Raw genomic sequence first — 27,879 nt, forward strand, 5'->3', positions numbered from 1 at the left:
TTGGTTTTTTTTCTAGGCAATTCTTTTGGCCCGGATTTAGGTACATAAATCCAGAGTTGGGTTTAGGTTTCAGATATATATCAAGCACCTAGAATCCTGGAATCTCATATGTATATATAACATTTAGAGAGGAGGTAAAAATGCAAGAAGTAATGGATGGTTTTTATAGAAAGCTGTTTTGGGAGTAAGTGGCAAATAAACCATTAATATGAAAGGCCTGAGTGAAAATCAATTTTGTTTGGGTGAAATCTAAAGGCACATTTCAGTCACTAGATGGCGTTCATGCTGCAGCTAACTGATCACTATTGCTATAACTCTTTAAAAATAGCATGCAGGCTGTAAAGTTCACCAGTTCTGTTACAAGCGTTTTAAAAAATGACCCAAAGTCAGGTCCCATGGATGGCAATAGGAGAATTAGCCACATGCTTAACTTTGGCTGGACTGCTGCACTATATATTTGTACATGTGCACATACAGCCTGGTTCTGTTTGTGTTGACTCCAAAGTTCATCAGTAACCAAGTTCAATGGGGCTTGCTTCCAAGTATAGGATTCTAGCAAACGTACTTTGACCCAAGTCCTGCTGAGTTCAGTAGAGCTCCCTTCCAAGTAACGCACTGTGAGAAAGGCATATATAATGCTGTAGTTTGACTGGTCTTGGACCTAAATTAGACATGGCGTTAATTATGTAAATGCAGTTCCCAAACTAAAGCACTTCACACAACACTGTTGGGATCTGGGGCAGAGTCTTGCCTCTCCAATGCTCAGAGAAGCTTTTCTGTTTGAATGTAATTAAGGCTGTTGCTTATCTGAAATTCAGTGATGGGAACTGCAGTGGTGAAATTGCCACACCTTCACTCCTCATAGGTTAGTGTAAGGTTGTTGTCTGATGGTTTGTTCTAGGTCATAAAGGATTTGCTAGAGTACTAGAAACAAGTTTCTTAATCCAGCTCTGCATGTGCTACGTTAGGATGGCTGGGACTTGTTGCTTTCTTCAGTATGGCATCCTCTTGATTGTGCTCAGCTTCCGATCTGTGGCCCAGCTACTCCCTAGAACGTTCTGTCGCGGAAGCTCTCTGTGTATTTGGTTATAAGTTTAAACCACTGGGGGATATCCCACAGCAATGAGCTTTGACAATTTCTCAGGAGCTCTCCCTCTTTTCCTGCTGTGGTTGACTCATAATACAATTCTTGCCTCACCTTGTCCTGACCCTGCAAGCCATGTCTTGAATTACTCAAATCTGTCCTGGCTGAAATGTATTTCTGCCCAGTCCCAAGTCCTTCAAATCATCTTGTTCAGTCATTTGGCTTGATATTTATCCTTGCTTTCCAAACAAGTCTTCTTTTTTACATCTCCTGTTGAAGATTTGCTACGACAGGTAACGGGCTTGCTTGCTTCTTAGAGTAAGGCAGCAAACTGCTTGAAGCAACTTAACACTGAGCATGAATGAATTTGCTGTTTGTACTTTACAAGACTGGCTTCCCTTACCTCAATGCATGTTTGTATACATGTATCTTTGGTTTATAAGCCCATGCTGCAGGGAAACTGATTTGCATATTTTATTATAACAATGCAGAATAGGAAGCCAAGTCTACCAAGGTATAGGTAAACGATAATAACAGTTCAATCTTCCTCTTTCATAGAAGCAGTGATTTCTGCTGAAATTAAATCACATTAATATAAATGAAGGAAAACCTATATTAAAACAGCTTTCCCTTTGGGCTAGAAACACAGGAAAAAATTCTAAACTTTTACATACTGTATTTGCTATGGCAGGGGTAGGCAACCTAAGGCCCATGGACCACAAGCGGCCCACAGGGGTCGTTTAACCGGCCCATGAGCTGCCCCCAAACTGAGCCGCCCGCTTGTCGAGTCCCCGCGAGCTGCGCTAAACCAGCGCCGCACGGGGACTCACTTCCACTGCACCAGAAATCGCAGATGCCGGAAATCGCAAGCACGCGCACATGAGAGCAATCCGGCCCTCAGGGATCTCCACTGGAGTGAACCTGCCCAGGCAAGGTAAAGCCTGAGCTATGGCAACCCATCTCAATGTTACAGTTTCATAATGATCTCTGATGGCAGGAGCAATGGGATTCTCTAAATTTTTGTATTATCAACATAACACACTAACCACATTTAAGTCTTGCCCTTCTTATAAGGAATTCAAAGTGCCCTCCTTTTCAGACTGGGTTCCTTCTTACGTTTATGGCCATGCTGGTCAACCAGAAATTATGAAGATGTGGAATGTATATAATCTGTTGATCTAGTAATCCCATCCTTGGCTTTGCGGCTACATTAAAGTACTGCTACATTAGGTATGGAAGTACCCCTGATTCTAGCATGCAAGAAAGAGGCCAGAAAGTGCTCTGCAGAACAGAGTTCAACTGGGGGAACTGGTTACTTTTAGTCAAGGCCATCCAGACATTGCTTTCTGAGGCAATAAGCTTACCACAATATTGTTACTCCTCATAATAATGCCGTAATAATATTTTTAAAATTTATATCCCGCCCATCTAGCTGGGTTTCGCCAGCCACTCTAGGCGGCTTACAACATATATAAAAACACAACAAAACATCAAACATTAAAAAACAAAATATTCTATACAAGCCACAAACAAACCAATAAATCAATATAAATCAACAACAACAACAATAATCTTACACTAACCTGGCACTCTCTAAATGAGTGTGTGTGTGTTTGTGTGTATTTATAAATTTATTACTTGTCTCTCACCACAAAGTCCCAGGGTAGATTACAACAATATACAGTAAACACAAGTAAAAGAGTTCTAAACAAAAATAAAACAGTATAGATTAAACGGTACAGATTTTGGACTTCAACACCCCATTCGTCCCAGGAAACATGGTTATAGAACTGAGGGTCCTTGGAGATTGAAGGAGACTGCTTGACCTCATCAATTTAATGTGACAAATATTTCTTTTGGATGTGCCCTCATCCAACCCGTATATGCCACACCACATAAGCTTCTAAGTTCGCAAGCTTCTCACTCTCTTTCTGTGATGTTGAAATCAAGGAAAGAAAGAGTAATCATGTGAAACTGATTAGACAAGGTAAGCCTATTTGATATTATCATTTCAAAATGTGTTAAGCAGCTCTTAGGATTCCCTTTTGATAGCCTGGGATGAGCTGAGTACAGCTGGGGTTAGATAACAAAATAGCCAAGCCCATAGCTTAAACCAGGGGTAGCCAATATGAAGCCCTCCTGATGTTCATATAATCCACAAAGTTGGAAGGGAGGCTGATGGGAGTTGTAGTCCAACAACATTTGGAGGACATAATGTTGGCTACTCCTGGCTTAAACTTTCTGCGTCGGCGTTCTGCCCCATTGCTGATCAAATTTTAAGGGGCCTTGCCTAAGAATTGCTTCTGTTTTCATTACAGTGCCACAGCAAAATCAGAATAGCAGTCAAGATTTCTAAATGATAGTACCCAATTAGAATGTGTATATAGACATTTATAAAATGAAGGTAATTGGGTTAAGTAGTCTACCTTGGGGAATTTGACACATCTGCCTGGTTCCACCCATTCAGAATCACCGCATATAAATTACCTCACTCTAGCTAATAACTACTCTCCTCACATTCTCTTCTCCTTCTCTGTCCTTCTCAGACCCTCAGCGACCTCTTTTATGATGACTACTTCCAAATTTGCCTTCCATCTTGGCTATGTATACCTGAAGGAGCGTCTGCACCCCCATTGTTCTGCCCGGACACCGAGGTCCAGCTCCGAGGGCCTTCTGGCAGTTCCCTCATTGTGAGAAGTGAAGTTACGGGGAACCAGGCAGAGGGCCTTCTCGGTAGCGGCACCTGCCCTGTGGAACGTCCTCCCTTCAGATGTGAAGGAAACAAACAAATATACAGTATGACATTTAGAAGACATCTATAGGCAGCCCTGTTTAGGGAAGCTTTTAATGACTGATGTTTTAATGTATTTTTAATCATTTATTTACCGGTATTTATTATTCATACATACATACATAAATACATACCGGTACATACATACATACATACATACATACATACACCAGAGCTCCTTTTTGCCCTTATAGTGTTATGGGGCCAAACAGTCATAAAGGACATCATTAGCATGTTATAAGGTATTCCCATTTAAGTGCCTGCCCTTGAGATAATAATATGCCTTTCTCCAGGAGGTTTTTGGTGGGTTCCACAACTTTGGAATTCCCTTCCCAAGCAAATCCAGGAGGCATTTTCTGTGAATTCATTTGGGCACCAGATTATTATTATTATTTAACTTAACACGGCTGTTCTGTTCTGAAACTACTATAGTTTCAATTATAGTAGTTTTAATTTATTGTCCATTTTAGTGTTTTAATTTGTATAACTATATTGCTTTTTAAGTTACTGTAATTGCTTTTTAATACATTAAAGAATTTGAGTCGCTGCAGAGTTCTGGCCATCTCTCTGCCACATGGTGATGATAAAATATCCTAATTTCCCCAGTCAAACCATCTCCTCTCTATTTTTCACTGATAAAATTATTTTTATTCTCCTTTTACCCCCCTCTCCATGATCCCAGTCGTGGGTGAGTTGTGACTCTTGCTGCCCACCTAATGCAGAGCCAGTTGTTAAAACCTGTCTTTTTCTGATCAACGTTTCTAAAATCTGACCTGGTGTAGACTGCATTTAAATATGTGATACATGTCCAGGTCAATTTTGTTCAAAGATTGTCCTCTCCATTGCGGCCCCCTGCTCCTGCCATTCCTGGTTATTTCTTTCTTGGTGCATTTGAGATGTTGTCAATGATGAACTAGTCATTCCAAAGACTAGTGTTGCACAACAACTCCCTGTTTATAGTGCTAATACCACTTGAGGCTCCACATAGAGGTCCGCTTTCACTTCTAGCCCTTACCATGAGGTGGGCTTCTGCTTGTTGTATAAAAGTTCACAAGCAAAGATGCTGTTTGCATCTTTGTACACAGGCCATGCTAGAGGTCACTACACGCCTCCTTAAGCAAACAGGGATCCACGCCAGCTGATAAATCATTTACAAGAAGAAGTCAGAAGCGAAGAGCTGGAGATTAAACAGGTCACTAGGTGTCCTGATGGAATGACGTGTTGGAAGAGCTGAACCAGCAGATCTTGGAACTGCAACCAATAAGTTTCCAACAAATGGACTGAAATGCACGAGAAAAGAGAAAAGCACCCTTTAGAGATTGGTTAGAAAGAAGTATTACTGCCAGCATGGATTAGTGGCTAAAGAATTTAGCATTGAACTCAGAAATCCAAGTTCACGTTCTTACTCAAATATGAAATCATGAGTGCATACCCTCCAAGTGTCCCTATTTTCCAGGGACAGTCCCAGAATTATGAAAACCATCCCAGCTTCTGATTTGATCCTGGAATGTCCTATTTCACCATCACCAGTGCTGAGCTCGGGGAGGATGAGTGGGTGCTTGTCCTCAACGGCGGCGGCTGTGAGGGGGCATCCCATTTCTTCTCCATGGCCATCACTGCTGGCCTCCTCCATCAGGCAGCTCATAGCGGCTGCTGGAGAGTAGGTGAGGAGGAGAAGAAAAGGCAGCCATCGCTGAGACCCAGCCCCACCTGGCTCCAAGATGCAGACATGGGCAAGGGCTGTCCTGAGTGCGAAGAAAGGGGAAGCAGAGGAGGGTGCAAGGAGTCTTGATATATTTTTTTAATGATTTGTGTGTCCATGTCTAATCTTGCCCCTTTCTAAAATGTATTTATTAGTGTGTGATTTTCTTTTTGTAAATCTACCATAGAATAGAATAGAATAGAATATGGATTAATGGTTTTTTTCAAGACAGTGGAAGGTGTGTGTTCCATTGGTGTAGTGGTGGTGAAAATGCTCGTTTTTGTTGTTTTACAAAAAACGGAGGGTCGAGGAGGATCAGTTGTGTGTATGCATGACAAAAGTCCCTATTTCCATCTGAGGAATGCTGGAGGGTATGTGAGTGGTTTGGGGAAAGTCACTGTCTTGCAGGCTCAGAGGCCTGTATGTTAACAGGACCCCTGGTGGTGGCAGTGATGCACTATCTTTAGGCAAGCAAGCAGTGGCCTGGTATGGAATTAAACTCCTTTGCACCAGGCTGTACAGCAACCCAACAAGCAGGCCCCTTCCTTAAGAATCTTATTCAGATTTCCCCACTTGCATCTTGTCACAGTAAAAGTCAATAATATTCATGGCCGCTGTGATCCAAGCAGATGTGAAAGGTAAGTCAAGACCGATGTAGGAGGGTGTCAGCAGAAAGGAGAAAATCAAACCGTTTTTGTCTCTCTTGTTTCCGGGACATAATTATAAACTGCCGTGATGGTTGTGAGAATCGCTTCTTCCCCCTCCTGAGCTTGACAATGCAATGGAGAGTGGGTGGGTTGAAGGAATTTGCAGGAGTGCAGGGCAGAGGGAGAATAGGGGAACACAAATGGCAGATTCCAGAGCTACAGCTTGCAAAGAAAATGACTGTTATGAACTGAAAATATGGAAACAGCTGCTAAGCACAGTGCAAAATCTTCAAAGATTTGTGCAGGCAGGGCTAGGCTCCTTAGGGGAAAGAGCTTTCAAAAGTTTGGGAGTTGGAAATGCCCTCAGGTGCAGGATTTCTTTCTTTTTTAAAAAAAAAGGGGGGGGAGAGAATTAAAATCTTCATACCTCACCCTTCCTTACAAACCAGAACTATAAAATACAATAAAAGGCTGTTAATGGTTCTCATCAAACAATGCAATCCTTCCTCTCCTGTCATAATATCCTCTCCACACAGACACACACAAAAGAAACTACAGCAAGGATCCAAAGGAGATGCTTGTAGAAAATGTTGGTTTTATCACCTGGGCAGAGTATAAAGTTAGATTACGATCACAATTAATATTATTCATGTAGTGCCAAAAATGTGCGTGGTTCTTTCCTAAGTAATCAGGGCAGGCTCTACGGTTGTGCCGCAAGGAGGGTTACAATCTAAAATCTGATACAGGAGAAGACCAGAGGGAGTGAGGGTAGCAAGGAAGGAATATGCATTTTGTTCAACTGGCAACCAACTTGCTGCTTAGGAAGAGAGGATGAGTACATTAACTAGAGATATCTGCTAAAATGATCAGCAGTGAGGCTTCATAAAATAATCATAACATTTAAAATAATCAGCACTGAATCTCAAAAATGCCATGGTGCACCCGTAGTAGCAAAATCGGATGCCTTCATCTGCCCCACCTGCAATAAAACATGTCTCTCCCTGATTTGGTCTCTACAGCAGATGCTGTAACTCTCCCAATGGTTTGGTTTTACCCCTGAAGGCACAATCTTGCATTGTCTCCCGAGACAGACAGATGCCAACAACAAATCCTAGAACTGAGTTAATATCTTTTTGCTGAACGAGAGTAGCACACATTGCATACAAACATATATTTATTGTGTGGTTCCCGTTCTGTGAGTTGGGGGTGCAGGGGCAGGAATGGTACCCAGTGCCCCTCACCTTCAAGGCTGGAACATTCCAACATTGAAAGTACACTCCTGTTGAGACATTGGGCCAAGGTGTAACAAGAAGGGAGCTTAAGGTAATTATGCAAGCCACCCACCCCCTGGGCCTCTGAGAATCTTTTAAAAGAGCATTTTCTTATCACAATCAAAGTGAAGGAAGTGATATTGTTGCACACCACACCAATCTGAGCAGTATGAGATTCCAGGGGTTCTGGGCGCATACCCAGGCTTTGTGTTTCCTTCAGAATGAGGCACAGCAGAGACTGTGGTTTCTTTATTGTATATGGTTTATTTACACATGTATACAAACTGAGTCTGTGATGGAGGGTCTCACAGCATTAACGCCTGTGTGGCTCTGTCTCTCTGTTTCCAGCCTGCAATTTTTGCATCCAGCTTCTAGCTCACACAACTCAACTCTCAATTCTGGCCTTATGTCTTTCTAACTAACAGACAGTTGAGGGAGGGAGGCCCACCCATTCCCCTTCTGCCACAGAGCCACTGTTACCCTATAGGACCTATACTTAGGGGGCCGTTACCAGGCTAGCCTAGCTAGTCCAGCAGTTGAATCCTTGCTGGTTCCAGGAATTAGAAGTTGTCCCCAACTCACAACAATATGTTTCTATTCAGAAGTTTGAATTCAGGAGTTAAAATATCAACGAGTAGGTGTATGATTCCCATGTCTAGGATTGCCTTACAATATTATTTTCTAGGGGTCTGAGGAAAAATCTAGTCGGGCAGAATCTAAGAGGAGGCTCCCTCTGTTTCTTTGGGGTTTTAAAACTAGATTTTGAACTAGTGGAGCATGTCTCACTCACATTTTGCTTCATTCCCTCCACCTCCCCAATTTTCTAATAGGCTATTCATCTCCTCTTTTTTAAAAATAGAAAATGAGGTTTTAAAATGTTGGACATCATGGTATATTTCCACATATTTCCTCCCCCACATGCCATGTTTATTATGTCTCAGTAGAAATGGCGATGGGCCTTCCTTGAATAATGGCTTTTTACAGCCAAGGCCCTTCATGAATGACAACCCAGACATTTGTTATTCTGAGTAGCTTGTACGTGCAGTGCTAAATGTAGTAACTTTGATACAAGTCTGGGTGAAGGATTTATGGTTTGTTTTCTGTTTTAATTAAAAGAGCACTGAAGCATCCTGCTAGAGTTAAGAGGGTGATACGGACTTTGGATGGAGATCTAAAGGAAAAAGTATGTCATTTCTGTTTCTTGAATGTGCCCCTTTAATTGTAATCGGCCACAAGCCAGGTAACCTATTAAACCCTTTGCCCCTTGCACTGCAAGAGGATAAGAGCATGTAAAATCCAGTAACTCTTTAACTAGGAGACCAAGCATTACTTCAGTTCAACAACAAATACTCTTTTGTTTCTTTGGCTCAAAGTTGCCGACCAGAGTATCTGCTTCACAGCCCACAGTACCTGAAAGAGCATTAGCTCTGCCAAAGAGAGACCGAGATACAACCTACCTCTTCCCCTTGCTTGATGACCCTTCCTCTGGAGATCCTTGTACTCAACTTGTATTTCTTACTTGTCCCTCACAAGACAAAAATACAAACAATACTGAGTTTCTCATCTCCAGATTTTGGAGTGTTTTCAGCAGCCCTTATGGCTTAGCTAACATAACCCTGTGGGGTGCCTGGAATATAGCCCTTTTTGGCCCTTGAGTCTGAAGCGTTTGGTCAGTGGAGATTAAAAATTTGGATGAATTCTGTCAGAAAAGGAAATGAGAGTGGAAATAGCCGCAGTTTGCATGTTCAGTTTGCATGTATTTGTAACGTCAAATACAAGAGGTATTCACTATTTTTTTAAAAAAGTCCACAAATGCCTCCTAAGCTGATGCTCTAAACCACTACACTGATAAACTAGCCTGCTTCCCCCCATTCTTTAACTTTGCACACGCACCCTGGAAAAAGTGCTGTGGACAGCCATGTATGCCGCAGCTCCAGAGACAAGTAAGTGACTGAGACTGAAGCTTACAGGTCATCCTGGCCTAGGGCTGTGAAGCCAGAGCCAGATATGAGAAAATAAGGGTGGAATCAGGTTCAGGTTTGGGTTAAGCCCTATTTAACTAGATGTGACTTAGTTTTGAGCAAAAATGTATAGAACTGTGCTGCAAATCACTCATTTGCATATCACTCAAGAATTATACTCTTGTCTCCTCTTTTAAGATACCCATCTTAGGTAAGAGGAACAACTTTCTTCCCTCTTTTCTCCTCTCTGTTTAGAAAGAACTCTAGTTTGTTGTTGTTGTTCAGCTTGTTGGCTTTCCCTTTTCTTATTCCAGGAATCATTGCAGGGATTGGGAGAAGATAAGCTAGAGGAATTGCACACTGCTTTAGACCATTCTCTCTCCTCACCTTTCCCACTGAGCCTCTTGGGCTTGCTGATCAGAAGGTCAGTGGTTCAAATCCCCACAACGGGTGAGCTCCCATTGCTCTGCCCCAGCTTCTGCCAACCTAGCAGTTTGAAAGCATACCAGTGCAAGTAGAGGTACTGCTGTGGCGGGAAGGCGGGAAGTAGAGGTACTGCTGTGGCGGGAAGGCAAACGGCGCTTCCGTGCGCTCTGGCTTCCGGCAGCCACATGACTCTGAAAGCTGTCTGCGGGCAAACGCCGGCTCCCTCAGCCTGAAAGCGAGATGAGCGCCGCAACCCCGTGGTCACCTTTGACTGGACCTAACCATCCAGGAGTCCTTTACCTTTTTACCTTACTACCAATACCAATACAACACCAGGTCCCATAGATCCTTCCAAAACAAGAGGCTGCTGGGAGGGAAAGTCTGGCTAGCCAACGTGGTAGCTTCTTGTTGTTGCTGGACTCCACATCCCATTAGCCCAAGCCATCCGGGCCAGTAGTCAGGGATGATAGGAGTTGTAGTCCAACAACATCTGGAGGGCATAGCTGTCAACGTTTCCCTTTTTTTTAAGGGAAATTTCCTTATTCAGAATAGGATTCCTCACAAGAAAAGGGAAAAGTTGACAGCTATGCTGGAGGGCACCACGGTGGCTGTCCCTGTTGTAATATGTTCCATATGTTCTCCAGGTGGCTTACAAAACAGTAAAATATATGCATAAAAGAAAATTAACATAGCATTCCAAATCAAAATAAAAGTGTCAGTAATAATCATGACTGTCAAAGATTATTTTTTTAAATCACTTAAGGTGCAGGGTTTTTTAAAAACAGGCAGGCATAGCAACCAGGAGGCAAGCTGAACTGGGAACACAATAGGCTGGGGATGGATGGAAGTTCTTTTTGCACCAAAATACCAACAAAAATATCCTCCTAAGCCTGCTATTTGCACTGGATATAAAGGTCTCATGGATGCCAATTTGTCCTCATCTCTGCTTAGAACAGTGGTTTGACCAAAGCTGCCTAATGTCTTTATGACTTGAAGTTAGATTTGAACTAGGGACTTCCCAGTTGATACTCAAAGCCACTACACAACATCATCTCTCAAACACTGACTAGATTATCTCACTGATAACAAGGAGAGTTTTGATTTTAGCCTGCATATATCAACCAGACACATGCATGTTAAAAGTATTTGCCTACGACTGTAGAAATACATGGGTCTCATATTTGAAACAGAACGACTATGGATTTCCAGAGGTGTTTTCAGAGTATGTAAAACTTCCCCACATGTTGGAAATATGCTTACAGCAGCAAATACATGAGAACCTAACGATGAAAGAGAATGGCCTCTTAAAATGGAACTGTTTCACTCACACTGTGAGTCAAAATGAGAAAGCACACAGAACTGCAGAAAGTGAAGAAGGTGTTCAATAAAGTTATTCAAATCATTAAAAAAAGGACTTAGTGTGTGAAAAATTAAAAACAAAACAAAACACTAGACCTAAACAAGACGTGAGATGGCTGCTGTGTTAAGTTTCTTGAGAACAAGATCTTAAAAATAGGTAAGGGAATATCAGGGTAGGTCCCTCTTCTGTTCACCTAAGCTTGCAAGTTATCCAGAACTCTTCGTTGGGCTACCTTACCTGCTTACTTACATATTTACAAAACATTTGCCTCCAGCAAGTTCCAGTTATATCAACAGGATTTACTTCCAGGTCATAATGTTGTAAGATCCGGGTGCCAGCTACTTTCTAATTTTGCCTGATAAGGGATTCTGTGCAGGATCAAAATTCCCATTCTCTTATCACCCCTTTTGGATATTGTGGATAGTGTTCAACATAGCACTAAATCTCTCAGAGATTTCTCCTTGCATAATGGAACTTTCTCCATCATTATTATTATTATTATTATTATTATTATTAACTGCCCTTCATCTGAAGATCACAGGGTGGTTCACAACATAAAAACACACCTCTCTTCCCTCATGCACCCCCTAAATCTGTTTGTGGGGGTCCTCCAACCCTCCAGAGCAGATTTGGGGGTGTGGGTATGCAGTGGGAGAAAGAGAAGGGAACTTCCTGTTTCACTAATAGTAAACCAATGAAGCACACAACTGTTTCATTCAACCCTGCTCACAATTCATTAAATCTAATATATGTTTTTTAAAATTAAAACAGAGGGCCAGTTCAATACATGGTGGTCTTCACCCAGCAGATGCAGAAGCAGCTATGTGTCTCCTCTGACAACTATAGAATCCATTATTCTGACTTTTCTTGTCAAAATTAGGCTTGTTTGCGAAGAGTAGTAAGGCCAACTCTGTTTTTATAGGTGCTATTTTGGTTAGCTGAGAGCTCACCATAGGTTCAAATATATATAGCAATGAGTCAGGAGACTATGAAAACTTCAGGTAGAATTGTCTCTTTTCCATTCTTATCTCATTGGCATCCAGTAGCAAGCCAGGAAGAATCTTCCACACATAGGAATGGGCAAATCTGTCAATTTGGTTTCTCTTAGTTTTTCCTTTTTCCATTCTTAAGTTCATTTCCACATCAGCTTGAAAATTATTAAGAAATAAGTCCTAATGAAAATTTAGTGTTTTAGTGTGAATTTCTCCTACTATACACATATTTGTGCAATTCTGCCTACTATACACATTTTGGCAAAGCAATTTTCACTATGCATCTTTATACACACTTCATTCCAGTACATGCATTTTTGGACACGTTAATTGGCTAGAGAACCGCTTTGCAAAATTCGGATAAGTGAATTTAAATAGCTGTGTTACTGTTTGTGCATTGTTTTGGAAAGTACAGATTAGGCAGATGAATTGAATTTGTTTCCCTACACTGTCACCCCTTGGAAAGACATCCATCAGGGACTGATTTGAATGAGGCACATGCTTAGACATCATATGCAGATGTCTGGTCATGACTATACCATCATATTGAAAAAGCATAATAAGCATTTGAAAAATAAACCCACTTTGCCAAATCCCCACATACTGAACTGATTGTAGTTACTAGCCCCAAGTTAAGCATATTATGTTCTATGAACCAGGCATGTTCATGTTATACTGAGTACTGGAGCCGAGGGGGATTCTGGAACAAAATTTTTACAGTGTTTGAAAGCAAGAATATATTATATTACCATATAATCCAAGGCATTCTCCCTGCAGAAAAACACAAAAAGTTATTTAATGAACTCTGACCGAAGAATTTAAACATGGCACCATAAGCTCAGGTTTCGCTTCCTAAAAGAGAAACCAAATACAGAAGTGAAGACTTTTGAAAGAAAACACAGGCTTATGGTGGAAGGAGTAGAGTTGTAGCCACATCCTGACTGGTCATGCTGTTTATAACCGGTGAAAGTCCCTCTAAAATTAACCTCCCACTGACATAACCCAAGCGTTATTAATTTTGCAACATCAATAACTGACATTCCTTCTCCCTTCTTCCCGGTTGCTCTTCTTATCTAGAGTCACAGAGTTTTTAAACAGAAAGGGAATACGCTTTCTCACCTGGTCTGTCATTCTTTTTGCATAAATCATATGTAACATTGACACACAGGAGACACTATAATGCACAAAACACATGTTGCTATAGATCCGGCTGGTAGTAAATAAGAGCTCCAAGAATGTTTAGAGTTTTATGACACAGAAGCACACTTGGTTATATGCCAATGGTTTAAAAACAGGGGGGGATTATTATTGTTATTAAATATCTTATCAAAAAATCACTCAGTTGCAGATTTTAAAGAAATTCTGAAAATTGACATTTATATTAAAACTGACATTTAATATAAGGGCCCACTTTCTGAAAGGAGCCCAGCAGTTTCCATGTCTAAATTCTCTAACGAAACTGACAGTGGACTAAAGGCACATAAGTAGTGTTATGTACAGTGGTACCTCGCAAGACGAATGTCTCACAAGACGAAAAACTCGCAAGACGAAAGAGTTTTTCGTTTTTTGAGTTGCTTCACAAGACGAATTTCCCTATGGCCTTGCTTCGCAAGAGGAAAACGTCTTGCAAGTTTGTTTCCTTTTTCTTAAAACCGTTAATATCCAGGGTGCATTGCTTGAAGAGGTGCAGTTGCGACTTGAGTTCGAGGAGCAACTCATAGCACGCGGTGTGGTAGCCTTTTTTGAGGTTTTTGAAGACTCTGGTGATTTTTGAAGCTTTTCCAAAACTTCTTTTGCAGCCATTTGGTAAGTTAAACTTTTAAAACTATTTTGGGGGTTTTTGGATTTTGGGTTGGGGTGTTTGGAATTCAAGGACTTGGTGTTGGGGAGGGGTTTGCAAGAATCTGGAAGCTTGTGTGTGTGTTTTCTGCATTTTTATGATTTTTTGTGACCATTGGGGCACTCTGCTGTTGTTAAAAAAAAAGATTTCTGGGTTTGGATTTCTGTGTGGTGGGTGGCTGGGGGGGGGGTCAGGGAATTGTTGAGAAGGGGTTTGCAAGAATCTGGAAGCTTGTGTGTTTTCTGGGAGGTTTGGTGCTTTTGTATTTTTTGGATGTGATGCACTGATATTTTTGGACTTTTTTTGACCATAGGAACGCATTAATTGATTTTCAATGCATTCCTATGGGAAACCGTGCTTCGCAAGACGAAAAATTCGCAAGACGAAAAAACTCGCAGAACGAATTAATTTCGTCTTGCGAGGCACCACTGTACTGAAATTCTCACCCTGGGCCAGCAGGGGGATACTGTAGATAGTTATGCAAATGAAAGGTTGAAAGTGATGTTCAGTGATTGGATAGTTTTAGAAAGTTGTTACAGTAACATGGTAATAGAGCTCTATATAAGCAGTCTGACTGAGCCCTTCAGTTCAGTTCTGTCCTGGCCTGTGAATAAATAAGAGCTGTTTGAAGAATCGCTGTGTCATCTGATATGTTCACCCACAACTTAACAAGTAGTGCTTCCACTGATAATGCAGATCAACATTCACTTTAGTTGGGAACCAATTTGGCAGTTTAAGACTTCTCAGAGGGGGATCAGCACACCACTGGCCCTTCCACAGTGTCAGTAGCAAACGGCAAACCTCCGGATGTTGCTCCCAGTGAACTTCCAGTGCAGCCCTTCCGCCAGGGATGAAAGGAGAAACAGACTCTTAATTCCTGGGCTTGGCATTTGAGCAGCTGCGGCTGCAGGAATAGGAACTGGAGAACTGGAGCAGGGACACACATGGTTCAAGGAATGGTAGGATGCCAGGTCTTGAGCCAGCCCAGATTTAGGATAACTTCTTCTTTGGCAGGGCATCTGTTCCCTTCACACGATAAGATCCATCTAGTGAAGCTTTCCACATCAAATTCTTGCTTTTTTGTGTAGATATTAAAGACATAGCAGAAAAGTTAGTACACTAGGCATGTCCAAAGTCCAGCCCGGGGGCCAAATCCGGCCCCCTGGTCAATTTAATCTGCCCCCCCGAACAATTCTGAGTGCCTGCTGTTTGGTTTGTTCTGCCCAGGAGTCAACGCATCAACGGAGAGCTGTCGCTCTCCCGCATCGACCCTTGAAACTGCCCACCTGCGCCCTGTTCTGTTTTCTGGCTGCTGGCCGGCTTGTGCAGGCATCCTGCATGTGGCTCTCTATCGTGGCCACTGTGCAGCTCGCTCTCCCGCCTGCCTGCGGGCTCTTGCAGGGGTTCGCCATGCGGCTTGCTTTCATGCCCGCAGGCGCTCTTGCCTGTTTATCTACCCCTCAACAACTTTGGGGTAAATCCTAAAAAAAAGCCCAACAACTTTGACCGGCTCTCACACATGTTCACTTCATCAAATCTGGCCCTCTTTGAAAAAAGTTTGGACACCACTGCCTTACACTGATCATGGGCTAGATTCAACTAAGTTGTTGCACTAGTGGAGGCAGCACAAACGAACTTTCCCTTCCCTTCCCCCCAGCACCCCCCCAAAAAAACTTCTCAGGAAGGTCAGGAGAAGCCCCAGAAGAGCAGCTGGGGGTGGGGAGAAGAGTGGGGATTGTTCAGTAAAGGTATAGGATCCCCGGACGGTTAAGTCCAGTCAAAGACGACTATAGGGTGCGGCAATCATCTTGCTTCAGGCCGAGGGAGATGGCTTTGTTCACAGACAGCTTTCCGAGTCATGTGGCCAGCATGACTAAACCGCTTCTGGTGCAATGGGACACCATGACGAGTGCCAGAGTGCACAGAAACACCATTTACCTTCCCGCCGCAGCAGTACCTATTTATCTACCTGCACTGACATGCTTTCAAACTGCAAGGTTGGCAGGAGCTGAGACAGAGCAACAGGAGCTCACCCTGCCGTGTGGATTCGAACCGCCGACCTTCCAATCAGCAAGCCCAAGAAGCTCAGTGGTTTAGACCACAGCGCCACCCACTCCCCAAGTATAAGAAATGCTTACACTGATTGTATTAGCATGACATTGAATTCCATCCAATGAACAGGATTGAGCTCAGTTTTACTCAGAGTAGTTCCATTTAAGTCTATTAATGTTACCCTGAGTAAAATTTGGCTGAATATCACCCAATAATAATACAGGGGTACCTCGGGTTACATACGCTTCAGGTTACAGACCCGTCAGGTTACAGACTCCACTAACCCAGAAATATTACTTTGGGTTAAGAACTTTGCTTCAGGATGAGAACAGAAATCGTGCTCTGGTGGTGCGGCAGCAGCAGGAGGCCCCATTAGCTAAAGTGGTGCTTCAGGTTTCAGGTTAAGAACAGACCTCTAGAACGAATTAAGTTCTTAACCCGAGGTACCACTGTATCAACATATAGGGTGGAATTCAACTATATGTTAAGGTGATCATTCCGTTGGGGCAAGCATTGGAATTGCGCCCCAACCCCACATGCTGTTCTGGGGGTTATCCAGCTCCACCCCACTTACAAAATCTGGTCACGGGTTAGCGGATCCTCTAGAGCAGATTTGAGGGTGGGATGGGGTGGCAGAGCTACAGAGGAGAAGAAGGAGACGTCCGCTCAAACAACATTGGATATCAGCTATGGGTACCAGTGCTTCCCACCCTCTTCATCCTACATTTTGAAACTTCTAAAGGAATGGGGAGTAGATCAATTCTAAGAAATATAAAGAAATTAATGAGCTCTTCATCATCGTTTTGCTCAGGCCTTGATGAGAAAATTGCACCATTGAATCAAAAGCTTGATGGCTTCAGATCCCTGTGAAAGCTTGGTTACTTTCTCAATAAACACATGGTTGAGTTTCAAGAAGAGAAAGTCTCTGTCTCACATGGAAACTTAACTTGAAAAGTACTACTATTCACAGGGGACTTGAGTTTATTTCTGTGCAAATGTGTGCAGGAAATACATACCCAAACAGTGGCTGCAGGAGGAAGTCTAAGCCAAAAACTCCACTGCAAACAATTGCCCATTGTACAGGTGAACTATTTGAAATGAACTCTGTGAATCTGAAGTCATTCAGCGTCTTCTTAAGCTTTGAGAGAGAACTCTTGTCACTGGGTTTTCAGCGTGCCATAAAGAAAGAGACAAAACAGGTCCAACCTGGTCTATCTTGTGTGATCTGTGAGTCATTCTTGTAAATCTTATTAGTCTGCTTCAAAAGACTCTTAACATCTAATAATGAACAACAAAGAAGGGGAAGGAAAGCAGCAGAACACGCCATCTTCTCTGCTCTCACTTATCATGAGCTCATTTTGTCCTGGTTATCAATTAGACCGCCAGAAGTTCAGCCTCCATTTAATTGGCTTGATTCAGCTTTCTTAACATAGGTCTGCAAGATGCCTTATCAGTGGTCTCACCTAGCAACTGTTTCCCAGCAAAGAAAATATGCCTTCCCTGACTAACACTTCTCTGTGGATTGAAGTACACCTGATAATTTTAATTAGCCGGTTTAGAAAATGCTGAACTCTCTTGATGCACCGCTTAGGCACTCCCCTGCTTCCTCCAGGGGTCAGCCAAGCCAATGGACTGGGCTGAACATGAAGGTGAATCTGTAACCTTTTGGTGATGAGGAAGTCAAGCTGGCCGGTCACACAGCTTGGGTCTTCCTGCCTGTGGTTTACAAGGTTGCAACCCAGAAATCCCACCTGCCTCTTTAACAACTCAGCAGTCACAAAAAGAGGATGCAGCTGCGGCTTCCCCTCCCACAGTGCCATGGCGCATCCTCCTACCTGCAACTAGAGCAAGGAGGACTCTGGTTTTGCCTCACAGCCGGGAGGGGTAGTACCGCAGCTGCATCCTCTTCTGCTGCATTGAAATCTTTAAAGCGACAGGCAGATCTCCAGTTTACAAGCTGCCACCCTATGACAGGCTGTCTTCCAGCTTCTCTTAAGCGGTCCATGAAAATTATGCCTTAGAAAAAGGTGATTCACCTTCAATATACTCATCTGCTCTCTAGCCAGACTATGAGAGGGCTACTTTGCTTTTATGAGCTGGGTAAAAAGAATAAATCCCACTAGACGCAGCTTCTGTAAAAGCTGAAGCATTGCAATACAGCAAACCAAATGCAGCCCACCCTCTTGAGAAACATCATGCTGTTGCTGCCTGCCTGGGACTGTAAAAACAAAGAAGGGGGAAAGGGCAGATCACAGTACCTTGGCTCATTGGTGAATCACAGGCCTTGCATTTCCTCTTTCAATGTTTTTCTTCTTCTGGCTTTCACCAATTCCTTTCATCTTCTTCTGAATGCCTTACCTTGCGAGGCAGAGCCAGGTTAATCTATTTTACACTGCAAAACTAAAAATACAAAATGTTCTCAAGTTTTGCAGTCACTTTTGCACAACAACAGGCCTCTGTCGGTGTAAAATGAGAACGTTCATTTTAAGCACATCAGCAGATTGTATCGCTTTAGATAGAGCACGTTGTATTACAACTCTTAACTACTTCCATTTCTTTATCTCAATTCTGTGCCTACAGCATTCTTGCTGAATAATCACAAATGTACATTCAAACGTAGAGGTCCTGACAACATACAAGCATTCAAAAGCAGTTGTGTTTTTTAAAAAAAAAAACCTATAACACACATTCCCTGTAACATTACTTATAATTTGTGTTTGCCATCATGGAGTTCATCTTCGTACAGAGTGTGTTACACACTTTTTCAATTCTTTGCTGATCTACCATGACAACAGATAATAATCATAGGGTTGTTTGGCTGAATAAAATCTGAAAGCCAGTTCTTGCACTAGAACAAAATCCTATTTTAACCCACCGAGATACCATGATGCCCTGTATCTAACGTTCACCACACTTGAGGTTATACATCTCAAACTATGTGTCTTAAAATGTAAAGCAGATCAAGAATTGCCAGGGCAGGTGTGAGCTCTATCGCCACCTCTCTCTGCTAAGTTTTTGGGAGTTACGTAGTCATCAGGCAGGGAAGTGACAACCTAGGCTTTTGCTATCAGTACACTGCAAGCAACTGTTAATATGCACCCACCAATGAAGCGTACAGAGTTCTGTCTGCCACATGCAGCTTCTCCAGTGACCCTTCCTATGTGTCAAACAGGGCCATAGGCATCCTTGCCGCCTTCTCAAGCCCGTTCCCTTTTCTACCCCGAAAAGCCCATTGTGGGATGCTACTGTGCCACCTAAACGCTTTCGACCTGGCATCTCACTGCCATGCTGTAGGGTTCAGGGCTGTTTTCCAGCTTTGGAGGAAGGAAATGATCCTGGTGGCTGCTCTGGGGGCCTGGTCTGGATTCTACACTCTGCTGCAGGCTATCAGCAGAGCATAATGCCAGGGCGTATGCCAGCTTCCACAAGTTGTTTAGCCTAACCTACATACGCCTGCACAAAACGGTGCATTTCTGGTACACTGCCAATGTTTTGTTCTGGGCCGTGGGTATTAATGCCTTGCGTACATAACTACTATTTTACTCTCTGATGAAAACAAACCAAGCCAAGGTTATTGTCAGACACCTTTTTCTCATATAGCCACCCAACCCTTATTACAATAACAATAATTATTATTACATACTCCCTTGTTATTATGCACTGGTGCAGGTAGCTTTTTTCCCACACATTAGTAGCTTTGCAGAGCTCCCATGAGTCACTTAGGAGTCTTTCTCAATGTCCCAGGACTAATTGTATGTGTTCTCCTCAAAGTTGCAGCTACTTTAAAGTAAGAGGTGCAGATAACACATCTCTTACATCATATGTCTCCATCATTTTAATGTGGCTTGTGTCTGGCTTAGTCACCCACTTGTGCCATGGGCTACACAAACAGAATAAACATGGACTATGTATCGGGGCAACCCACCCATAGCCAAATATTAAAATGAAGATGGAAATCTTGGCTTTTTTCCAGTGTGTGCAGACATTTTCACCCCGAGTAAATTGAATGGGCATGAAGCAACTTGTTTGTGGGCATTGGCCATGCCGTGTGTCTATTCAGTAATGGCATTGCACAAATGAGGGTAGAGAATGGAGCAGCCTGAGAATTACGGCTTTTGTTATTAATGAAAATTTAGAAGGGAGTCTCAGGGATCCTTAAAGCCGCAAAAACAGGTTTCAGTGCATGTGAGCAACACCTGGTGAAACATCAGCGATCATGATGGGTGAATTGTCCTCATAGCACATTGAAAGATACCATTAAGCCACTCTCCATCCATTCATTCATGCAGGGAAGAAAATGACTGCCCAGACTCTATTAAGCCATAAGCATTTCCTTAATCTGTCTCTCTTAAAATACTGTACCAAGGTTTCATCTTGAGAAGAGGGCATGCATACAATAAATAAATTATGAAGGAGTAGTACAAACCCAAGTTCTATGCATCTGCAAGTAGTTCTCTTTCTAAACAGAGTGAATTTGGTTTAATTTGGACAGGGTTTCATAAGGCTCCTCTCTGATCTCACAGCTTCCTCACTGCCAAATGTCAAAATCCTGCTCCAAATCCTGGAGGCAGTTCTAGACCTAGTAAAATATATATAGTTTGAAAATATTTAAACATTGGCAAAACTGACAAGTTCTTTCACTTGCCTTCTTGGAAATTGCTGCAGCGTTCTTGCTGATGTTTTAATGAACGCCTCTTGCTGGCAAGGAGATCTAGTGTGGAAAATTTCGGCACAAGCAGGATACAATTTTGTCAGGATGGAATGTCCTATGGCACCATAAAGCCACTGCTGCATTATAGGTTTATGAATATAGGCTCAAATTTATATCCTGCCTCTTCTCCAAGGAACTCAGGTCAGCATATTTGGAATAACCCTATTTCATCCTCACGATGACTTCATCCTTTTTATAATTTTTGCTCAGTTGTATTTCATGTAGTTCATGGAGTAATGAGTCATCAAGTGATAAATGAGTGGAAGAGCTCAAAATTACTACCACTATCTCACTGACTTTTCTATTTCTAACACAACTGCGCAGCTTGATTTTACCAAACATTGTTAGCTTGATTGGCGTTTTGCCGTGAATTTTGGGGCCTGAGTATGATAAACTTTCTGGGTTTGGGCAAAGCATTTTTAATGTTGTTTCCAATATTGCTAGTCACCCTCAGAACTCAAACGCAGCCCTGGTTCTTCTGCCACAAAGCACCAATCTAAACCCTCCCTTCACACCAGGGTCATCAACCTAAGGCTTGGGGGCCGGATATGGCCCAATCGCCCTCTCAGGCCGGCCCACGGACAGTCCGGGAATCAGCATGTTTTTACATGAGTAGAATGTGTCCCTTTATTTAAAATGCATCTCTGGGTTATTTGTGGGGCATAGGAATTAGTTCATTCCCTCCCCCCCCAAATAAAAATATAGTCCAGCCCACCACATGGTCTGAGGAATGGTGGACTGGCCCACGGCTGAAAAAGGTTGCCGACCCCTGCTTTATACATAAAGATATAACTGCCATGTTGCTTGCCACAACCCATTTCCCATTCCACTGGAAAGGCTGAAAAGAACCAGTTCTGACAGGATGGCAAGGGAAAATTTGGGACCTGGCTCTTTCCAAGCATCTACCACAACACACAAGGGCTGTTCAAGGCCAAAGAAAACATGCTCATTTTTATACGATATGATCCCCATGACGTAAACAGAAGTGATGTTAATGTAAGACCTTAGGCCACCCTGTCCTGACATTGTTGTGTTGCTTGGAGTTTTCCACTGAGTTTGGGGACCTGAGTGAGAGCCCTTCCACACATAAGCTGTAGAGTAGCCTACAAATAGCTTATAGCCATGTTGGCAACACACCCAAGCAGATGGTCATGCAGCAGTGTGAAGCATGGATGGAGTTGTCGTTTTCAGCATCCCTCTGAGTTTCTCATTTTTCAGAACTTAGGTTTAGCTTGCTGTATTTCTGCATCAGTTTGCAATTTTAAAAAGGGTAATCAAAAAAGTTCATCAGCATTTTAGTATATATTTCTCCTGATAAACATATTTTTGCAAACAGTTTTGCACAATATAATTCATTTTATTATTTCCAGTAATATTTGCATTTTTATGCACACTTGCCCTGAATATATGCTTTCTGAAGACTTTTTTGTTGTTGCTGGAGAACTGCATTATGACATCTAGAGAAGCACACATTTCAAAAGGTACATGCATTTTTAGTTTGTTTATTGTTTCAGGAAGTGTGAATTTATCCCCTCATCCTGTCTGCGGCAGAATCATAGTGGGACCTACAAAAGTAGGAGAGTAAGTTCACTGACAACAGCTCTGTGTCCCCTAATCATTCCTCCTCACTCGCCATACTGAGATGATCTCAACACTCCAAAGTGCACTTGTTGAAAAGCAAAAAACAGAAGGTGGCGCTGGAGGAATTGAGCTTGTGCCACACCTTCAATCTGTTTCTTTTTCTAAGATGACCTATTTTATTGTTATTGTGGATTATCAAAAGCACTTACGCAGCCCTGTGAACTTGTGTAGGGCTTGACAAACAGATAAGACAAGCTCCCTGCCCTGAAGCTTTTATGGTTTAAGTAAGAGCAAGACAAACACAAGATAACACATGGGGACAACAACATTGGCAGAGCAGGGTGTAAGGATTATTAGCAGAGAGGGAAAGGGTGTGTTTTGAGGAGAGAACCGGAGAGGGGGTGGCTATGAGATGAAGATATCAGAACTAGTGGCGCAGCTCTACAGCTACTAACACATTTGCAAAGCTCAGCAGTGTCTGGTATGATTTCAAATTGGATGGGAGACTCCATGTTGAGATTCCTGCATTGCAGGGGGTTGGACTACATGAGCCTTGAGGTTCCTTCCAACTCTACAATTCTATGATTTTATGAACTGCAGGAGGAACAGAGCAGGATTCCTCAGAATTGCCCGTCTTACGCTCAATGGAGTGGGTGTAAAAATGCATAAGCACTTCAGAGTTGGGAAAGCGCAACACTTTATTTAGTATGTAACACTTCACAGAAATCCACAGGTAAAGAAAGATAGGCCTTTGTTCCCCAAATTACAGCCTAATTTTGACAGCCAGGAAGACAACTGTGAAAGATGCATATGACAAAGGCAACCAGAAATGTGTAGGACAAGTTGCATGTCTTGGGCATGTGAGCCAGGTGGGAGGGATTGGTCTGTATGCATGTCCTTCCCACCTCTCTTCTCAGGCCTAGGTCATACATGATTTTGTGGTCATTCCACCAGCACAGCAGCAGTGTATCCCTGGACCCAGCAAAAAGTAATATCATGAGTTTGGGGTGTTACGCTGTATGCCAAACCCCTATAATCCTTGGATCCAGCAAGTGTTAAAAACTAATCAAGCCTCCAAATTCCTGGAATAGCCAAGATAGCTTCCTGGTTAGGTGAGGGGGGATTAAGGGACTTGATGTGAGATGGCAAATGAGTGGGACACCCCTCCCTCAAGAGAAAAAGTCAGAGTTGAAGGCAAAGAGTTGGAGTGATGTGAGCTAGAGGAACAGCAGAAAACTGGAAGACAGGGAGACAGAGCAATGTTTGATGTTTGCTTGAATCCAAAGCTGCAGCTATGGGAGAAACAAGGCTTTTTGGGGATGTTAATGCTGTGAACTCCTCCATCACAGGCTTAGGTTGTACATATGTGTAAATAAACCATATATCATAAAGACACCAGAGTCTCCACTGTGTCTCATTTCCAAAAGGAAACACAAACCCTGGGTGCCCCTGCAATCTCACACCACTCAGAGATTGGGGTGACATGAACAGTTAGTATAGGATTGCTCAGTAGGAGAATTTTAAAAAACAGAGGAAGGAAAGAGTACCCTGGCCAACTCTTGATCATTTAATGTGCTATTGTTGTTGCTCATTATACAATAAGACATGGAATGAGGCAGAGGCTTGGATTTGAAGTACAGTGGTACCTCGGGTTACAGACTCTGCTAAACTGGAAGTAGTACCTCGGGTTAAGAACTTTACCTCATGATGAGAACAGAAATTGTGCACCAGCAGCGCAGCGGCAGCAGGAGGCTCCTTTAGCTAAAGTGGTACCTCAGGATAAGAACGGACCTCCAGAATGAAATATGTTCGCAACCAGAGTTGCAACTGTAGCCCAGAGTACCTAAAGACCTCAAACTGGACCTGCCCCCATGTTCTGAACACCTGACTATGCCAAGTTGCAGAATTCAGCTTGCAGAATTCTACAGACACTCTCTTGCCTTGCCTTCCACCCACCTTTCCAGTCTTCACACCTTTATTACAAGAGCACATCAGCTTTGTGCAACAATAGCTGCCCCCACAAAGCCAGAACACACAGGCACAAGGAGATTAGAGAGGAGACCTCTTTTTTAAAGGAGCCCCCCTTCAGCTAGTATGATTACCACAACTCATGAGTTTTGCTTTTCCTGTTTTTAAATACCCCGCCATCCCTTTAAGCTTTTGCAGGAGAAGACATTCACCTACCTGCCTACTTTGGTTGCTGGTCCAAACAACCCTGCAACTATACTCTGTTGCAGTTCCACAGGCATTATTCTGACCCAACCTTGGGCCACTTTCAGGTGGGCCTCTGTGCCACATCCTGCCCAGTGCCTCATCATTTGACTGCTCCATCCCCATACCATACAATTTAAGCCTTTTGGTTAGACTGATGCCATTTCTTTAAAAAAAATATGCTGTGCATATACATGTGCCTTTGAAAACAAGAGACGCACACGATTTCCTCAGAGCAACAATAGCAACAGCAAAAAAGGATGAATTGATGGCTGGGTTTTTGCCACCATTAGACTTTCTCCTCAAACTGAGGAGGGGTGAAGCAAACTGGCTTGCAAGTTATTGACAGGGTTCCCTCCCAAATGTCTGGTAAGAGAGGTAAAATGAGGAGGGGGGAATCCGCTACCAACTGTGTAAATCTATGGGAAAGAAACGAGTGGTGGAGAACTGTCCTTCAGACAGAATGCATCCGCTCACAGGTGATACAAAAAAAATAAATCCACTTTTCTACATCAGCATCCTTCAATGCAAATGTTATTAAAACAACATTTCTGTCTTTTATGCATACATACCAAAAGTGAGAGAGACTAAAATGTGTTTTAAGTGGAACGTGTGAAATAAGTCTTGGGATTTATTCGTTTCTAGTTGGTCCCAGATATAAGACTCTCAAGATGACAGGAAAGATCTAAGCGTCTCCCTTTTGAAATAAAAAGAGCATTCTCTTGGGAACACACATGCCATTGGGAAATACTGATAGATGCAACATGTGCAGTTAGATGTAAGACTGTATTGCAATCTGTTCAGTTCACTGGTTACAGGAGGAGAAGCAGCCTAAATGGTAATTACTGTGGGTTTGGCTTTTGCAGGATGAAGCTAAAACGAAGCTGGAAACGTTCTCATAGGTACTTTCCATCAGTGATTTGCTAACTGAAGAAACAGTGTGAGAATTAATGGAGATACATATAGGAAAGACACAGTAGAAGTGGGGTCTGGGGGATTGAATTGTAGAAATTAGTGTGGATTGTTAAAATATTGAGTTAATATCCAAAGAAAACTGGCTTAGGAAGCATTTTGATACAGAAAATGAGAGGCTCTTCTGTGCTATTTGCAAGAGAGAGGATGGTGGAAAGTGTAAGCACTGCAAAACAGACTTCTTTGATGCTACAACAACCTACTTCCTCTTCAGCAGCCAAAGAAGTGGTTATTGGTAAAAACAAGTTGAAAAGTTAGTTCAACATCCTACTCTATAGACACATTACACATTACTTGCATTTATATTTCCAGTGGAAACCTTAACGTGACATTTACGTTCTGTTTATGTACAGGACAGCATATCAAAATGACACCACCGTATTTTCCAGTTATCTTGAGACTGCCACCACCACAGTGAGTTTCACAATACTGCTATATTACCCCTTGCCCAGGAAATCAAAGTATTCAGCAACCATTACAGTGTTTCACAAAACAACTGAACCCAAAGTGCTTCATGTACATTTGCCTTGATCCAACAGGAGGTGACAGAGGAGACACAAACAGGTGCTGTATGTCATTTCCCCCAGGCTAAGGAGATCAGCTATCTGTTTGAGGTACAAGCAGTCAATCAGATTCACTTCCCTCTTTCCTAGAATGAATGATGCTACTGATGACAATGCGACAGGGGCTGCATATGCATTGCCCAAGTACTTTCATGTCCAGGAAATCTTCATGCACCGCTTATTTGTAAACCTTTTGCTTCCTGTTAGATTGGGACAAACATCTTTATAATCATCACAACAACGCTGTAAGAGAAGCCAGTGTAATTGTTCACATTTTATGGAGGGGTGGGTGCTGAGATTGAAGGAACTGTGGCTTGCCTAAAGCTGCCTTATGAGTTCACAATTTAGGCGAGATTAGAACAAGGAGTTTCATGCTCCCTGTGCTAAGTAGCTCTGTTACCCCAACCTACATTATATAATATGGTTGTATGGCCTGGTCTGGAGAAGGGGATCTGTTTTTTTGTGTGGCCTGTTTTTTGGTGACCGTACAGTACTATGCTGTTGGATTGCTAGGTTGAGTAATGTGGGACTGATTTAAAATGTTATATATTTATTTTATTGCTGTGCTTTATGTCAACCATCTTGGGGAGAATTTCATTCCTGAGAAGCAATATAGAAAATAATTAAATAAAAGTATATGAGCTAGGGCAGGCATAGGCAAACTCGGCCCTCCAGATGTTTTTGAGACTACAATTCCCATCATCCCTGGCCACTGGTCCTGTTAGCTAGGGATGATGGGAGTTGTAGCCCCAAAACATCTGGAGAGCCAAGTTTGCCTATGCCTGAGCTAGGGCCTTACAGCTTCTGAGAAACTGTTTGACCCCCTTATAAGCAGCTGGCTCAAGAGCACAACTTGTTATGAAGTTATGTAATCTTATCTCGTTCTCGTTACTCTTGTATTACTCATAGGTATAAAGTCAAGAGATTACAGCTCATAATGCTTGTCTCGTGCTGTCTAAGGATTCCTGCAAAGTAATGGTATTGCCTACTCAGGCTTCCTGCTAACAATATGTACAGGTACACACTCCCTCCTATAAATGTTTGCACACTAAGCTGCCAATAATCTTTCCTCCACGGCCCTCCTCCTTCAATACTTTATTTCGTATCTACTAGCTTTACCTAACAGTGCATGTAAAAAAGTAATGAGTTCCAGTTTGACTCATGCTGGTAAATTCATACTGGTGTGACGCAACGGAAGTACAGCTAACATAAGAGGCGATGTTTGTTTTTCTTTAGGGCACATACTCTTTTGAAGGCGATTGGCCATCTTACAAAGATGATGGGCAGTGGCATGGAAAAAAGAGGGAACCTGATTGGCTAGGGATAAATGAAGCAATATTTACCTAACCCTGAAAAACAAAAAGGAAACAAGAGGGGACTTCCAGACCGTTGCTATTTTAAATCAACAGTGGGATTCAGTTGCATACTGGGAAATTCAGGTTGTGCAACTGTAGTTGGTTGGGAGGTCTTCCAAAATAAACCCACTTGCCACAAAAATCATTTTTTTTGCAATAAGGAAAGTGAAGAGGGAATGCACTGGAAAGTGTGGGATAACGTTTCCTTGACACAAAAAATTTGTCCACACATCCTCTTGTACCCTGCCTAGAAAGCACGGGTCCAAGAGGTTTTCCACTTGTCCCATACTTTCAAGGCATGGGTCCGAGTGGTTTTTCATTCGTTCAACTGCTTTCCCCTGGGAAAACCTGCAGTTTACC

At 42.6% G+C, this 27,879-nt stretch overlaps 2 long non-coding RNA genes across 5 annotated transcripts; one reads left to right on the plus strand and one right to left on the minus strand.

The window, feature by feature from the left end:
- Positions 1-2,010: 2,010 nt before the first annotated feature.
- Positions 2,011-22,197, minus strand: LOC308473810. Of its 3 annotated transcripts, none has more exons than XR_013984337.1 (6): positions 21,975-22,197; positions 18,385-20,705; positions 17,143-17,286; positions 13,344-13,408; positions 5,308-5,525; positions 2,011-5,155 (listed from the first exon to the last, which is right to left on the minus strand). It is a non-coding gene; the product is annotated as an uncharacterized lncRNA (long non-coding RNA). The 3 variants fall into 3 exon arrangements; XR_013984338.1 differs by having other exon boundaries at positions 2,020-5,155; positions 18,385-18,526; XR_013984339.1 differs by lacking the exon at positions 5,308-5,525 and having other exon boundaries at positions 2,021-5,155; positions 13,354-13,408; positions 18,385-18,526.
- On the plus strand, positions 5,523-27,642 carry LOC308474078. 2 transcript variants are annotated; one of them, XR_013984494.1, is made up of 5 exons: positions 5,523-6,215; positions 8,612-8,678; positions 22,208-22,318; positions 25,955-26,015; positions 26,141-27,642. It is a non-coding gene; the product is annotated as an uncharacterized lncRNA (long non-coding RNA). The 2 variants fall into 2 exon arrangements; XR_013984493.1 differs by having other exon boundaries at positions 25,955-27,642.
- Positions 27,643-27,879: the final 237 nt, after the last annotated feature.

This window comes from Podarcis pityusensis (genome assembly GCF_964106645.2).
Source record: "Podarcis pityusensis genome assembly, chromosome: 1".
Classification (NCBI taxonomy): domain Eukaryota; kingdom Metazoa; phylum Chordata; class Lepidosauria; order Squamata; family Lacertidae; genus Podarcis; species Podarcis pityusensis.